At 44.3% G+C, this 16,939-nt stretch overlaps 2 protein-coding genes across 2 annotated transcripts in view; one reads left to right on the forward strand and one right to left on the reverse strand.

Annotated features, from left to right (window-relative positions):
• LOC119454348 (zinc finger protein 135-like) overlaps positions 1-16,939 on the reverse strand; it is a 267,008-nt gene that overhangs the window by 76,315 nt on the left and 173,754 nt on the right. The window lies entirely within an intron of this gene.
• Positions 9,856-16,939, forward strand: part of LOC119453730 (gastrula zinc finger protein XlCGF49.1-like) — a 219,249-nt gene continuing 212,165 nt past the window's right edge. Inside the window, exons 1-2 of the mRNA XM_049668386.1 lie at positions 9,856-9,969; positions 12,233-12,341. The gene's annotated coding sequence lies outside the window, so the exon portion shown is untranslated. The remainder of the gene's footprint in view (positions 9,970-12,232; positions 12,342-16,939) is intronic.

Consider the following 16,939-nt stretch of genomic DNA (forward strand, 5'->3'; position numbering starts at 1 on the left):
GAAAATTTGGGTGTCACTAAAGATATCTAATCAATTGAAAACATAAACCACTGAAAGAAGTTGAGTCTGCAAAGGCAAATGGCTACAGCTATATTTGCACAGTAATAGAAAGGTGGTAATCGGGCTGTCACAGACCCCGTGAACGAGGCACAGACGCCGGACCAAATTCCAAAGCCGACTTATCAGCTTCCGAAAATAATCCCACGAAAGCAAGGACAATTAAGAATGGGCCTTCTGGTGCGCCAGCGAACGCCAGTTGCTGTCCAAAGACCGAGTCAGAGCCGACAGTTGTCAAAATACAACAAAATATACACTTCACACAAGGCAGTTACATACACACTTGCACACTTAGGCTAGACACAACACAATACAAATCAGATGGGTATTTACAAAACACAGGAAAATAATTAACGACAAGCACCAAGAGTCCAACACGTACATTACGAAATGAAAAGCAACACTAAGTGTCCAATCGTATTCACCCGTGCTGGTTGGTTTTGGAGTCGGGTGATCTCGGCGTAGCTCGGGGCAAATCTCAAAGAAGGAACTTCTTCCGGAAATGCAGACGCTCGATGAACTCGTCGACTAGCTTGCCGGGGAATCCCCTTCTTCCGCAGATGCTCCGTCTTCATGTTACATCACTTCACCGGTGCGGACTGAACTCCACTACTACTTTCTCGCACGGCGGTTATATAGCTTCTACAGGCGTTCTCGAACTTTCCTATCGGAGTCGTGCTCTCGTAGCATGGCCAAAGCCTGGGAATCTTCGTCTTTTCTCGCACCTTCGACCGCCGCCGTTGGAGCGTCGTCAGGGGGGGGGGGGGGGTGATGACTCTTCCGTTGGCGCACGCTCACGCTGTAGCAATCTCTTTCTCGACTCGCCGGGTGAGAAGGTGTCTCGGCGCGCGCGTGTGCTCTCACTCTCTCTCTGGTTACCGTTGCCTCGACGTCCAGACTCCGTTGGTCACGTCGACTGTTGAGGCGTATGCGCTCTCCCCCTCTGTTGAAGCTACCGCGGGCCCGGCGCGTTTCTTTCGCTGGCTTGCGTGACACGCGGCGCGCGCTTCTGTGACACGGGCTGATGGTGCACAGGTGATGAATGTATTTTATTTTATTTATTTTACAAGTACTGCCAGCCTTGTTACCAGGCCTTAGGCAGGAGTGTGCGTTTGAAACAAAACACGAGTATGAAATATAGTCAAACAAGCTAGCAGACACTGAACAAGAATCTGCATAATAAACAACACAAGAGAAACCTTTTAACAATCAGGATTTGACGGGTAGAGACGAGGGATGAACGCTATGGTTTATTCACAAAGTGCAGAAAGAAAGGATGAAACTGTTAGACAGTCAACAGTTGTGGCGGGCAATGCGTTCCATTCGGAAATCGTACGCGAGAAAAAAGAATCTTTAAATGCGTTGGTCCTGCAGGAAAAGTCTCTAACCTTTTTGTTGTGATAAGAGCATGTGCAGCGGTGGCTAGCCGGTAGAATATATAATGTTTTATCTATTCCTAATTGATTATTATAGAGTAAGAAGAAAAATTTCATTCTGTCCCGGTAATGCCTTATTGAGAGGTTTTCCAGTTCTACAGCTTCTAGAAGAGATGATGGGGATCTGCGCAAGCTAAACGAATTGAAAATAAACCTAGCTGATTTTCTTTGGACTTTCTCAATTTTAGTGATGTTAGTTTTTGTGTGCGGATCCCAAACAATCGCAGCGTATTTTAGAAGGGGTCGGATGAATCTTTTATATGCTAAAAGGTTTATTTCAGGTGAAGCGTTTCCTATTGATCGCCTTAAGAAGCCTAGTTTCTTCACTGCTTTGTTATAAATGTATGTTATATGTTCATTCCACCTAAGATCTGATGTTATTACTACTCCCAAGTATTTGTACGTAGACACGACAGATAAAGACAGGTTGTTAATGCTTTAAGTAAATGTTAGGGGATTCTTTTTGCGAGTAATGGTCATTGCAACAGTCTTTTTGAGGTTGATAGTCATCTGCCATTTCGAGCACCGTGTTTGTATTATAGACAGCGAGGTGTTTAAAGCTTCCTGATCATTTGAATTCCGTATTTCGTTGTATAAAATGCAGTCATCTGCAAAAAGCTTTATCCTGACGGGTATGTCACTGATGACATCGTTGATAAAGACAAGAAAGAAGAGCGGCCGTAACACTGATCCCTATGGAATACCCGAGTCCACAGTTGCGGGTGTCGAAGCTGCATCGTTGACTTGAACACGTTGTTTCCGTAATGAGAGGTATGCTTTAATCCAGTTAACTAAGGTGTCGTTCTTTAACATGGGTTTTAGTTTAAGCAGTAATTTGGAGTGAGAGACGCGGTTAAATGCTTTTTCAAATTCGAGAAATATTAAGTCGATTTGGCTTTGTCTATCTAAAACTGTCGCTAAGTCGTGAACTGTTTCTACGAGCTGAGTTACGGTAGAAAAACCTCGCCGGAAACCATGTTGTCTTGCGTCAATGATTGCGTTGTCGTTAAGAAAGGTGGAAATGTGTTTGAAAATTACATCTTCGAGGGTTTTTGCGAATGTGCAGAGTAAAGATATTGGCCTGTAGGATGTGAGGAGAGACGGATTTGCCGTTTTTGGTATGGGGATGACTTTCGCGTACTTCCAGTCGGTTGGTACTTCCGCGCATGACAGTGATTTCTCGAATATTAAGGTTAAATACTTTGAACACCATTCGACGTCTGGGAAAGAAACGCATTCGGGATTCCATCAGTACCGGGCGATTATTTAGCGTCGAGGTTAAGCATAAGTGCTAACACACCTTCCTCAGTAATTCTGATATCACCAATCGGCAGAATATGTTCATAGCTAGAGAACTGTGGGCTGATACCGTCGTCACGCGTAAACACTGAGCAGAAATATCAGTTGAGCGCATCTGCGGTTTCGGCACTGTCGGTTAAAAAGGTATCACCAATACAGAATTTGGGAGCAGCTTTCTATTTTGGTGATAAGTGCTGCCAGAACTTTCCTGGGGATGAGAGAAGGAAATTTTTTAGTGTTATTTTTTGGTAGTATTCTGCTTTTTTTATTTTATCAGCTAATAATGTACGCAAGCCAAGAAGCCGATCGCTTGCAGGAACAGTTGGGCGTTGCTTGAGTTGTTTTCTTGCCTTTTTCAGCTTCCGTTCTATTCGTACTATTTCTTTTGTTACCCAAGGATTGCGCGTCCGCAGCACTTTTCGCTTCACAGGTACAAAATCACGGATACACTTCAGAACCAGGAACTTGAAGTAGCCCCATATATCATCAATACAATGTTCGTTTGATTCACACATCGCATGAAATTCCGAAAAAGCACCGTGTAGTGCGTCCAATACATCAATATCACTGGCACGGGAGAAATCTGGGACAATTCTTTCGTGATTTTCAGTCTGTGGAGCAAGATTTACTTCCAACGTAAGGTACACCATTTTGTGGTCTGATATACCTTCGAAAACCTGAATTTGTGGGTTGCAGCGGACTGCGGCAGTATTTGCAAGGAAAAGGTCCAGGAATTGATTGTGTATTGTTTTGAATACGGGTAGGTTCTTTGACAAGCTGTGAAAGGTTGTGAAGCACTACTATATCTACGAAAGGCTCAGAAGCACTTGAGAGGGGCTCAGGGAAATCGTTATTCCAGTTTACAGAAGGAACATTAAAATCGCCCGCAATTAGCATACTGCAGCGCTTATCTTTAGAGGCGCACAAGAACTCATTAAGATTTTCAAAGAAGGTGGTGTCGAAATTTGGAGGCCGATAGAACCCTCCTATGATTAGATTGCACTCGTTAAGAAAAACCTTCATAACACATTCAATTCTTATAATATCAGGTAGTCTAGCAACACTCAATGTTTCTTGGAAGAGAATTGCAACGCCGCCGCCACGGGAATCCCTGTCATATTTGTAGATTCCGTAACCGTGAGGTGTTATTTCAGAGTAGGTGATATCACTATGCAACCAGGTTTCTGTTATTATTAGAACATGGGGTTTGTGGGAAGTTACGATACTCTCTAATTCTGCGGTTTTGTTTACGATGCTCCGAGCATTTATGTTTATACCACCGAAACATTTTTTTTTTAACACAAGAACAGGGTCATTGCAGTCCTTAGGCTTTTCTTGACGGAATGTGACAGGTATTCGTTTCATCTGGGCGCTGTCCCATCGATATGTTTGATTGTCAACCTTTATCTTATCGTATTGAAGCCTTACTTTGGCACCTGCTTTCCTATGTGCTGTGTTTCTGTGCTGTGCTGTCCCAAAGGTGTTTCCTTATCTGCCGTGTTTCTGCTGAAAAATCTTCCGAAATTGAAAAAATTGAAATATTTTGCCCTTTGAGCTTGTGGCAGTTACTCAGCACGGTTGTTTTTTCTCGGTGGTCAATAAACTTTAGAATGATAGGCCGGTGCTTCTTTGCTTGCTTATGGCCCATCTTGTGCAGTCTTTCAACGGAAGATACTCGAACACCTAAGTGCTTTAAAAATACTTCTTCTTTTAATGTGGTCAATCGCGAATCCGGTGATTCTTTTGTATCTTCTAAGTCGATTAGTTTCTTTTCAAGATTCTGTATTGTTCGCTGCATGTTCTCGAAGTGTGCTCTGAGCTCCGCATATTTGGCTGCTATGGTTTCCACATTCTCAAGTTTAGACTCAATGGTGTTTAATCGCTTCTGCATACTCTTTTGGCCATCAAGAATTTCCCTCAGCAACTGTTCAGTAGTGGGTGCAGGATTGGATTCAATATCCCCACTGAGCAGCAGCAACGAGAGCAAAAATTTTTTAATGAACATGCATACAAAACTAACGCTGGAAGGGCACGCCAGCAGGACTAGACAGCGGTGAGAGGTTTTGACGGAGGAGTATGTGTTACTAACCTGCGTGAACAACATGAACGGGTTGGTCATGGCTCTGACGGATGACCAGCTGGCGTGGCCCACTGAAAGTATCCCGGGGCAGGAGGGTATTTAAGTAGTTGGGTGGAACGGAAGTTGAGTGCGCTGGTTTCTGGTGAAGGCTTGCCCAAGAATCCAGCAGTGGCAGTGGTCCGTTTGCGCAGTCTCCACTGTGTATGAGAGAGAGTGCAGGGGTGACGTTGCCAGTCGTATCTTGAAGGGCGCCGGCCATCGCTGTCGCAGCGGATAGAACAATCTGCGTGAACAACATGAACGGGTTGGTCATGGCTGACGGATGACCAGCTGGCATGCCCACTGAAAGTATCCCGGGCCAGGAGGGTGTTTAAGTAGTCGGGTGGAACGGAAGTTGAGTGCACTGGTTTCCGGTGAAGGCTTGCCCAAGAATCTAGCAGTGGCAGTGGGTATTGCATGTCCGAGGGCTTAATATTTCATGAGCTACTCATTTTTGTTTTCCTGTTTCACTTCCATGTGCCTTAGTGAGTGGAATGCCTGAGTGCAGACTCCCGCCATGATGTACAATTAATGGAAAATAAAGTACATTTTCTATGGAACTCTTTTTTTTTTTGTAACTTCTGTTCAGTTGCAAATGACGCAGTTGTCGCTACTCTGCACTTAATGGTGAAGGGGGGGGGGGGGGTGAGCGCATGCAGGCACCCTATTTACTGGAGCTTTGGGGTGCCCTCACCATGGCTGCTCACATGCCCATTTTTCTGGCTGTAACAACCTGTCAGTGCACAGGTGTTTTTAATGTTCCATGATTAAGTAAACTTGACGTCACTATGCACAAAATTCAGATTACGACAGCCCAAGATGGCAACTGCCATGAACTGAATATAAAATTGCCTATAAGTAGAGTGTACTAGAAGGGGTACTATAAGCATGCATTGTGCAATTGAATGCCTGTGAATTCTATAATGCCACTTTCATAAAACTGACTGGCATGGTTTACTTGAAACTGAAAACATGTTTGATCCTCAGTTGTGGTAGACTTCTCAGATTCACTATAACATATTTGATAATGCAGGTGCAGATTGTGAAGGAATTGAAGCGGCTGTTACTCTTGGTGAGAATCAGTCATGCTCATTAGAAATTATAGCCAAGGCTATATATACATCACTTCAGGTGAGATTGACTAATGTTGAGATAGGAGCTCAGCTGTGGCACATAGGTACAGGGGAGTAAATTTAGGAATAAAAAAAATTCTGGCGCAACCCATTTCACGATGATGCCGACGCTAATACGATAGCATTGAAACAATGCAGAGACATTATGTTGCCACCAGAGATCAGTCATGTATGAGCCGGGCTCCTCTCTCACCGAGTCCCTCTGGACATGCTATGCCTGTTAGCAGGGTTGCCGCTAAGTCAGTGCTTGACATTCGATACGAATCTACCCAGCACCTAAGAAATTTTTTTTTTTTGTCATTGATGAGCGGCCCATACCTCGTGACCTATTTTTGTTTCAAACTGGGTGTCCTCAGCACAGCAGCCCCCAGTACTCTACCCATTACACCATGGATTACCCAGTGATCCAAGTTTACGGAAAAATGGATACAGACCCAGACGGACAGGAAGATAAGATATTACACACTTTTCAGGGTCTAAGAATGCTAATTCTAGGCAATATACACAACTGGCCTGTTATGTATATATTGCTGGCATTGCAGGAGAACAATTCACAATTCAGAGCTTTCATTAGTAAACCACAACAATATACACAATTTTGATTTTACAAGAAACAGTAGTGCCATCTGGTTATGTATTCATCTACGTCACAGGCTCCAGAAGGAGTATTGCGTGGAGGGGGAGGGCATCGCATAACAAAGGAGCCAAAAAAGTTATACAACGTTAGAAATATAAACAGCGACACAAGATCAACACAATAACTTGAAAAGAACAGAAATTATAAAATCGTGAAGTAAAATTCTACCATTAGAGAGCTGGGTTATACAGTGAATAGTACGATTGCATAATTACATAAAAAAGTTACATACACCAGAAATAGAAACACTTGAACACTACCCAAACATACCGATTTTTTGTCTGAAGGTTACAGTATTGTTAATGTCAGCAATGTTATTGAGAAGACCATTCCAATGCCTAATGGTACGTGGCAAAGCAGACAAGTTAAAGGCATTAGTTTGACCAAAAATGTGCTGGACGCTAAGGCGATTGTGCAAGCACCTAGATGCGTGGGATGGACAAACAAGAGGCAAGGTGGACGACAGCTCACTATGAATGATTTTATGTAACAGACAAAGCGACACTACATTTCGGCATGATTCCAAGGATGGTAGTGTTAGATATGCTCAAATATTGGTTGTGATCCCTGGCAATTAAACGTGCAGCACAGTGTTGGCTATACTCAAGAATGCGGATTAGATATGCCTGGTGAGGTGCCCAAATTGAACCTGCCTATTCTAGTTGGGGCAAGAATAATGTTTGATATGCAAGCTTTTTTGTGAAGGAAGGAGCAGCATGAAGGTTGCATTTTTGAAGATTGATGATCTTGTGTATATGGAGGTTAATCGATAGTATATACAACACTGCCACAGTGCAGTCAAAGACATTGCAGTAGTGAAAAAAATTCAGAGCACTTATCGAACAAGGACATGTATGCAAACAGCAACACAACACACATGGAGATGAGATGCAGTGCAACAATGCCCTTGTAGCTTACAATGTGTGGTTACTCAATATTTATATTTAGAAGCAGCGGCACTACTACTGGGGCAACTAGAAGTGTTGTGCAAGGGTGACGAGTTGACCATAGTAGCAGCAGAAGGCACAGGCTGTGAACTTGCGAGGCGATCAGCTGTTGCGACAATGAGCGACTGCCTAAGTCGAAGGGAACACAGTACATTGGCCTGTTGACTCTTCACTGATGTTGTGTAAGGGCCCATAATTTGTGCAGAAAGCGTGTGGCCATCCATGGCTCAATCACACTTGTACAGTTGTGGGTGCCGATATTGCTCTTAAATTTTCCAAAAATGCGGGCATGACCAACTTAGTCGTCTGCAGTTTCACTTTTCAGTCACCACCAAAAAACACTGCCAATGGTGCAGTTTTTTGGTAGGCTTAACATCTTTAAAAAGCACCTTAAAAGAACATTGCCAATAATTTGTCATCAAATTGACAAAACACAACAAACCAGCTTAGCTAGCCTCCCCATTTTGGAAACAGAATAGCAGCTCACTTTGAAGAAAATGGGCCCACATTGTCATCACGTTTACTGAGGGCATGCAAAGCCTGGAATACCAGATTGGGAGCAGTACTGGGACACTCTTGACAATCTTCTCACGGTAGACACATGCTAGGCATGTAGATATGCTACATATTTTTAATGTGAGAAAAACTGCAAGGCTGGGCAGCAGCATGTCGTAGCACCTTCGCCATCGGCGTCTGTCAAGAAAGGATGCCTGGTTACGTAAATATTAATGCGTCGACGCTACCGAATAGGATGGATGGATGGATGAGGCTGAACCCTTAAAATCGGGCGGTGGCATACACCACCTAGCCATGACTATGAACATATTTAGTACTTTGTGGTGGGTTAAATTTCACCCCTGCCTTGATTTTATCCACCATTCAGATAACCGCTGTTTGGTTATTTCTACCCGCTTAAAGTCTATTTTGCCTTCACTGTCCCTAAACCCCAATGCTTTGAAAAAATCAGCCCCATTGCTTTGCACTGTAGGGTTAAGCCCTTTACAGAAAAGTATGAGGTGTTCAGCAGTTTCCTCTTCTTCTCCACACGCACAGCACAACGTGTCTATACCTTGGTACTTGACTCGGTACATCTTAGTCCGCAATACTCCGGGCGGGCTAAGATGGGACGGGCGCAATAACACACGGGCACAGAGGCGCCGCTCCAAGGCGCCGGTTCGCGAACTGGCCGTTGCCAAGACGCCGACGTGAATTGGATATTTCTAGCGTCTGCACAGCACGGATTTCATGGCGTTCTGCCACCACAGCTGCACCACTCGTTTCAAGAACAGAGCACAAACTGAGGTCTCATGGCGTTCTGCCACCACAGCTGCACCACTCGTTTCAAGCACAGTACTCAAACCACACATTCAGCGCTGAACCGTGGGCTACCGAATAGGGCGGGCACAGAGGCGCCGCTCCAAGGCGCCGACGTGAATTGGATATTTCTAGCGTCTGCACAGCACGTATTTCATGGCGTTCTGCCACCACAGCTGCACCACTCGTTTCAAGAACAGAGCACAAACTGAGGTCTCATGGCGTTCTGCCACCACAGCTGCACCACTCGTTTCAAGCACAGTACTCAAACCACCCATTCAGCGCTGAACCGTGGGCGGTCGACGCAGTCACATTTTTGTGACTTGTAGAGAGCAGCACATCCCTCGACGTCCGTTAAGCAAAGGCGGACACGGCGACGCCACATCGCGGTGCGCTGAACCATAGGAGGCTATGGTTCATAATATATAGGAGGCTATGGCTGAACTGCAGTGCCGAGGCGCTACGCCCACAGCCTCCTATATATTAGGCTATGCTACGCCACTTCGACATTTCAATCGTCACCACCGCCGCGTTGTCAAGGAACACGGATCACACAACGCAGATTCCAGAGCTCACCGAGGCCAAAGCCGCACTGCCACACAAGCACTACTCACGGCTTTCCGCCAAGTAACACTGAACCTACAACCAATACACAAGCAACGCAAGCACAATCACACACGCAATGTTGAACAACGCGCGGTCGGCGCGGGCCAGAGAACGATCACGCCGAGAACGAACATGCCGTCGCATGGATGGATGGATGGATGAGGCTGAACCCTTTAAACCGGGCGGTGGCATACGCCACCTAGCATGCCGTCGTTGCTTGGCGCCACCATTGCGCCTTCTCAAAAGTACGACTCAAAAGTCCCTAAATGATCGTGTCCCTAGGTGCGTAGGATCGAGTCACGTGAGGGATTTTTGTACCGACAATAGACGCACGCCTGCAGCACCAGTCAGAACTTTGCCTTCGGTTCTTTATTCTATCGGGGCTGGGTGCCGTTGCTACTGCAACGCATCTGGAACAAAGGTGACAGTACTTCTCGGAGTTTTGCGCGATTACCTATACTTTTGCTGACACTTAATTGTAGGAACAACCGCGATTGCGATTTCGTGCGGTAACTTGGTCTCGAAATGTCAGCCGGCGCGAAACGGTTGCTGCGGAGTATCGCAGAGTTCGCAGGATAATCTGTTCGTGGCTTCGATGAGCACTTATGCAGTTCCTATGCGCTGCCCCTAGTTGAAACAATAGAGACCCACTATTGCTTACGCGCAAGAGGCGTGTGGCTTGTGCATATGCACTGAACTGTCAGTGCTGCGAATGCTGTACTGCTGTTTTTTCATCACCTTACTCAGATCATTATGCGTCTCCTATGCGGGTGTCACGATCAAGATGGTTGTGCTATTGTGCACAGCAGTGGTCATGGATGTGGCTGCATTTCTGTCCCTTCTTGACGGCAGCAGAGAATTCAGCTGTGCTTACCTGCTCGCTCACCACGTACATACCTGCACATAGCATGGTACAACACACAACACTACAGCTCAAACGTAAGAGCTGTTAGCAAGCTTTAAGTGAACGAAATGTACTGTCACTATCTGAGTGCAACAAGTGGAAAATGCCGGCGCTTCAGCTGGAGTGGTCGGCACAAACATTGAGGAATGCTTCAATGCTTGTGGCGACCACTCCAGCTGAAGCGCCAGCATTTTCCACTTGTTGCACTCCGATAGTGACAGTACATTTCCTTCACTTAAAGCTTGTTAGCAGCTCTTACGTGTGAGCTGTAGTGTTGTGTGTTGCATCATGCTATGTGTAGGTAACCTACGTGGTCAGCAAGCAGGTAAGCAAACTGACTTCCCTGCTGCTGTTGCTTACAAGCACTGTCTAAGGAAAACCTGTGTGAGTGCACGAATCAGCTCATTATACAACGGTTATGACAGGTACGACTGCAGGAACGTATTTGTTCTTTATTGATATTGGATGGTTTCAGATTGTGCGATGCTCTGAACAGAATTGAGGCTAAAACTTGTACATTATGTAATGCAATGAGTATGTGTATTGCCCGTTAAGTAGGATTTAACGAGCATGTATAAGTAATATGATATCCACATGGCATCACATGATGGTCTCTCGCACACAGGATTCCAAAAAGAAGACCATGTAAAAATATTGCAGAATATTGTAAAAATAATGAAATATATGAAAGAAATGGGCTACATGTATATTAAGGAATGTAGCCCTTAAAATGAGCCGGTCGCTTTTGGCTAGGTTTGGGACGAGTGTGTCCGGCATGTACGGATTAACTTTTGTTCACTGATGGAGCCTTCTCTGACTTGGGGGCATCAGCAGAGTTTGAGCCTCGGGGCTCAACTAAGCACTCTTCTGCAAGGTTCGAGAGCAAACACTGTTGCTCTCGAATTGCCCATCAGGTGTGATTGAAGACAATGCATTGGGGCTGGGCTTTTCAGCCATTTGTTGTGAAAGTGCCTCGACTGTGCCTGTCTGCTCAGTTACACTCTCCCGAGGGAATTCAAAGAGTGAAGCATGGAGGCTGGGCACTTGAGCCTGTATTTGAGTAGGTGCCTGTACTGAACTTCTCGGTTCAGTTACGCACTCCTGGATGGGTTCAAGGAGTGGAGCATGTTGGCTGGATACATCAGCCAGTATTTGACAACATGCCTGATTTTAATGCCGTTTGCAAAACAAAGTGGCACGCGTAGATGTAATCAGACCAGGCTGTAAGTTGGGCAGGAACTTTTAATAAACACAATAGGTGTATATATGTGGAGCTCCGTGACGCCACGCTATGTGGTTGCATGGCTGATATAGGTGCACTGCACCATCCTCTTAAAGACCCAAAACATTGACTGAGAGATCATTATTTGACTATAAGATCTGTGACACCACAAGGAGGACTTTGCTTTTGGTCTGGCAGTCTCTCCCCATCCAGTGCTTTAGCGCCAAGCCTTCTAAATGAACATCTCCCGCCTTGTAACAATATATCAAGTGTGTAACTTTGCATCCGTGATCGACATTGTAAAAGCACTAAGATGGTAGATTACATAGGCACTGTGTCTGCCTTAATTTTTATCTATGCGGTTTTTAGGATTTCACTTACGAACTACCCAGGCGAACTCTACGCACCTGTGATGTTAACAGCTAAAAGAACTTCTTTCCCAGTTGCGTGAGGAGCATGTGTTTCGCTTTGTGGCAGTTACGTTGTGAAATGCCCTAGGCACATATCCCTGGATTCATTTGTCTGATTTGTTTTACTGTGTTACTGCTGTCTTTACAGCTTCTGCTGACGTTTGTTGTGCCCATCAAGATCTAGCCTATCTCTTGCATTGTTTACAACAAGAAGCAGCAAGGGCTGATTGCTGCTGGTTGGCTCGGTACTAAATCTGGTATGTATATCCAGTGCTCTTGCTTCTAATACTTGATCTGCTGCAGTAAAGGAGGATTGAATTAATGGTGGCCTGAGGGATGTATGACACCCTATCACCGTGGTGCTATGTAGGTGGCAAGGCATGTTCATATTTAAGCCACTTAGGCTGGCCATTTATCTGTTGGAAGTTCCCACAATGCATTTGATGTAAATATAAAATTGTGTAGGCGAAAACACTTCTAATATTGTATTGCACTTGATGCCCGATGCCATCGCAAAAGATGGAGTAAAAGAAAAATCCAGAAAACTTTTTTCCAGCGGTCCCGAGACAATAAAATTGTAGAGAAATAATTCTGTTGCGAACTACCAATGATCATCTTCAGCTGTGAGCAATTTCCCTGTGGGACTACTGTTGCTGACCAACGTCTTTTGCGTCAGGGGCACTATCACCTGGCGGTTGCATCCTCAATGTCTGAGTCATTGTCATAAGACTCTATCTGTACGATGTGGTTGCTGTGTCACGAGCAATGCCTGTGAATGGTGGCGAAAGTGTTAAGGTTATGTCTCGTATACAGGGAAGGCCAGTTGGCCTAACAATCACTGAAATTGTTTCCACAACATCAGAAAATAGCGCTGCAGGTATGCTTAAATGTCTCAGTGTTTGTTGAGTTATGATCGGAAACTGTTGGTACATTGTTCGTATGGCGGTATATTATTGCAACTTTCGCCACTTGCTCTGGGCTTTATGTGTAGCAGTGAAGTGTACTCTGCATTTCATTCTGGCATCGACGTGTGGCTGCGATTACATCTTCTGAAGTGGATATCATGCTTCACCATTCTTCACAATACCGTTTTCCTTGTTTGTTGGAGGTCTGACTTTGCAAGGGAAACATTCATTCACTCTCTTTTGTTCTTTCATTCACTTGTTCTTTTCTTCGTTCACCTGCTCGTTCTTTTGTATGGGCTATTTGCTTGCACTGACCATCATCGTCTATGGTCTCTGCACATTTTTTCTTCACACAAGTTCGCGCTCAAATTTTCTGAACAAGGCACGAGCAATCTTTCCACCAAAAGCTTAAGGCTTGCACTCTTGCTTGCTGACATTATGGTAACTTCGGAGGTCAAAATGCATTGTTGATAAGGTTCGGTGTAACCTCCGTTATTACAGCAACCCATTTCTCATTCTGTGTTCATAACATGGTGTTTTTATAAATCCTTCATTGAACTATCTCTTTTTTATCACAGTTAAATGCCTGTTACCTTTTGTAAACAGGCCTTATGACAAAGTGGGTCCGGCTGATATCAACACAGCATAGGTTAAATTATGTTCCCACGGCATATATGTTTGTCTCCTCTCCTCCAACCACACCCACCATGTCTTGCGATATTTCTCTATATTACGGTGTATTCTTGCTGTTGTTTTTATTTAGCTAATTTTATCACAACAGTTCATAAGTTGCCTCCATGAAGGGGAAGTTTTCGTTCCTTCCCATTACCTTGCCAAACCATGTTTATCTTACCATTTTTTACGCAGGGTGCAACGTTTGCAATCTCGAATTCTTCTAGTGCTAGCAATCCTGAATGTGTTCATTCCAGATTCTCTCCTCCTATTAATTCTACACATTCATCTCAGCCTCCTCATTTAGTCGTTTACATTTTTTTGAATAGTGAACTTGTTCACACTTGCATTACATCATTCCTCACCTTCACTTTGGGTGCCTACGAGGTCTGTGTCGTTGGTACTAACAAAAACATGAGCCCCTTGGTTCCCCCTATTGTTCTTGTTTTCTCACTGCAAAGGTCTCGACTCGTGTGTTACCTTGATGCCTCAAGACGAAAGTTTATTGGCCTGTTGCCTGCTTCTATGATCACGGGCTACGTACAGTGCAGTCCACCTATAACGATACGACGTATAATGATATATCGATTATAACGATGACTCAGCTTGAAGTATCAGTGAATGCTTTAGGGCTAGTTTAAAAATTATGCGGATCCCCCGCACTGTGGGAATCGATGTAAGCAAAGCTTTCTTTGCTGTTTGCTGTGATTGGTGATAATTAGCAGTGATGTTGACGGGGAATGTTTAATTTATTGAATGCTTAGTCCAATGCGATAGTGGTGAGTTGATGTTAAATGTTACCTTGCGTGCACCACTGCTGTTTGTGTGAGTAGTGCACAAAACACACAGGGAGACATGTTTAAATTAAATTGTGGGAAGAATACAATCGTATTATGAGTTACGCGGTAGGAGCAGACTACGGAATAATTTTGACACCCTGGTATTCTTTAATGTGCACCTATATCTAAGTGTACAAGCATTTTTGCATTTTACTTACGTCGAAATGCGGCTGCCATTTTTGGGATTGAACCTGCGACCTTGAGCAATACCATAGCCACAAACCTGCCGGCACTGGCACATAAGTGTCGATGCTGCCGCTTCCGTTGTGTCGCCTAGACCCTACATTGATTTAATGGGACTTGACGTCTGCACGCCCCACATCAGTTGTTAATTGGCAAATATGCGTTGTGTGTGTTTTTCAGAAATGGCAGAAATTTACCCTACCCTACCTTTGGTTTGCCAGCAAGTGTTGTCGTGTTTCTTTGTCTTCCTACGTGAGCTTTTCACTCTGCCGCCCAGAAAAGCAGCAGCGGAAAAGTGATAACCTATAAGATAACTTATGGCCGGCTCGTCTTTGGCCTCGACCCTGATGTAATTCATGCAAAATGCCCTGTCATCAGTCCTTTATTACTTCCGTGCACGCTTAAGGAAGATGCTACTCAAAAACACTTTTTTTTTAAATATTCACCCTAGAGCCATGAAACTTGGGCTGTGTAGAAAGGTTTTTATGCTCGCCGGTTACATACTTTTTCTTCTGCACCATGACAAAGTGTAAAACATAGGCCTTTTGCCTTCCCCCTCTCCTTTTACCATTTTTAAACTTTCATGTTATGGACATAATAGTTCATATTGCTCCAACTGACCTGTAGAATGCTGAAGACTAAGTACCCTGAATAAGAAAACTAAGTAAAATTGGTTATGCATCCATTATTTAGAGATGATTGATGACTTTAATATCATTAGTAATCTTATTATTGGTGCACAATTGTTGATTATATGTTTTATACAATGAATAATATGAAAAGTGCACATGCCCAGTGACACATGCTTAATGACCCAAGTTGGCGTCAAAGTCGTTCAATGATGAGCAGCACATACACAGTGCAGCTGCGAAGCACCTAATTAAGGCAGCGGTCAGACCTACAAAGTGGCAGAGGGCGCAATGATTTTCCGGATCTGGAGAGGCTGCAACTGGAAATCGAGCCTGGTAACATTTAACACGCGAATCCTCTCCAGTGAAGCTAGCTTAGTGAGGCTCTTTGAGGTATAATCGGGCATTGCCTGAGATATAATTGGCCATAAGGAGGTTTGAAAAACGGGAAGCTTACACGGAGCTGATTAACGACCATGCCCTTGCTACAGAGGTCTTTTAGATAAAAGGGAAAATGAGTTAGGATTTCTAATGCAAAAGGACTTAGCAGGCAACATATAATTCTACACTATTGACAAGTATATAAATAGTTTCGTCTTCGGAGAACGTTTTCCAAGGGTGAATCTCTGTTACAGTGTTGTCACTCAGCTTAAGACACACCTTTCTGTATCGGAAGTTTCTCTAATGTTATCACTAGTTCTGTCTGTTGTCACTGAACCTCGTGTAATCAGATCGTATGCACGATAGGAATTGTGTAGTACTTTCTGGAAGGCATGAAGGCATCAGTGATTATGCTGGAACCTTCGACGAGTCATGTATGAAAGCTGATGCACTTGACCAGCAGAGTATATTTCTATGATCGATGAGTGTGCTCGCTGCTATCATTGTATTGAGTGTTACTTGTTTGCGGGGCTCAGCTTTGCCCAATGCGTTGTGCCACTTCGTTTGTTCACCGTCACTACAATGCGGCAGTATTAATAAAAGGCTAGCAGTCATCCTAATAATGGTTAATAGATTACAGGTAGTACAAGCCTACTATCCAACCTCCAGTGATGGTGATGGAGAAATTTAAGTTTTGTGAGGATGTCGAATTAGCAATGAGAAAGGTGCAAACTTGGTGTACTGTAGTCATGGGTGACTTTAATGCAGAAGTGGGGGGAAATTGGGTGGGAGAACGGGCGACTCGTAACTCTGGCATCAACTCTAGAAATAGTAGACGAGAGATGTTGGTAGAGTTCATGAAAAGCAATCGCCTCCGAATTCTGAATACCTTCTTCCTGAATAACAGGAAGTGGACCTGGAAAAGCCCTAATGGGGAAACAAGAAATGAAATGCTCTGTGCCGACCCTACCATAGTGCATGATGTTGAAATGTTAGGTAGGGTAAATATCAGGGATCATAGGCTCGAGAGGTCTATATTGTTCTCAATTTCAAGAGAGGAAGACCAAATTAGTTAAAAGGAAACAGGCCAGCCAAGCCAGACACAGTCAGGGTAAAAGTAGATGACATGACAGGGGCAATTGGAGATCACTGAGAGAGGCTATCCTGGGTCATTGAAGAATGGCACATACCGAGTGCCACTTAGGCATTGGCCCAACTTGGCGTCAAAGAAGTTTGTTGAAGAGCT

The sequence above is a fragment of the Dermacentor silvarum genome, chromosome 5 (genome assembly GCF_013339745.2).
Source record: "Dermacentor silvarum isolate Dsil-2018 chromosome 5, BIME_Dsil_1.4, whole genome shotgun sequence".
In the NCBI taxonomy this organism is placed as follows: Eukaryota; Metazoa; Arthropoda; class Arachnida; order Ixodida; family Ixodidae; genus Dermacentor; species Dermacentor silvarum.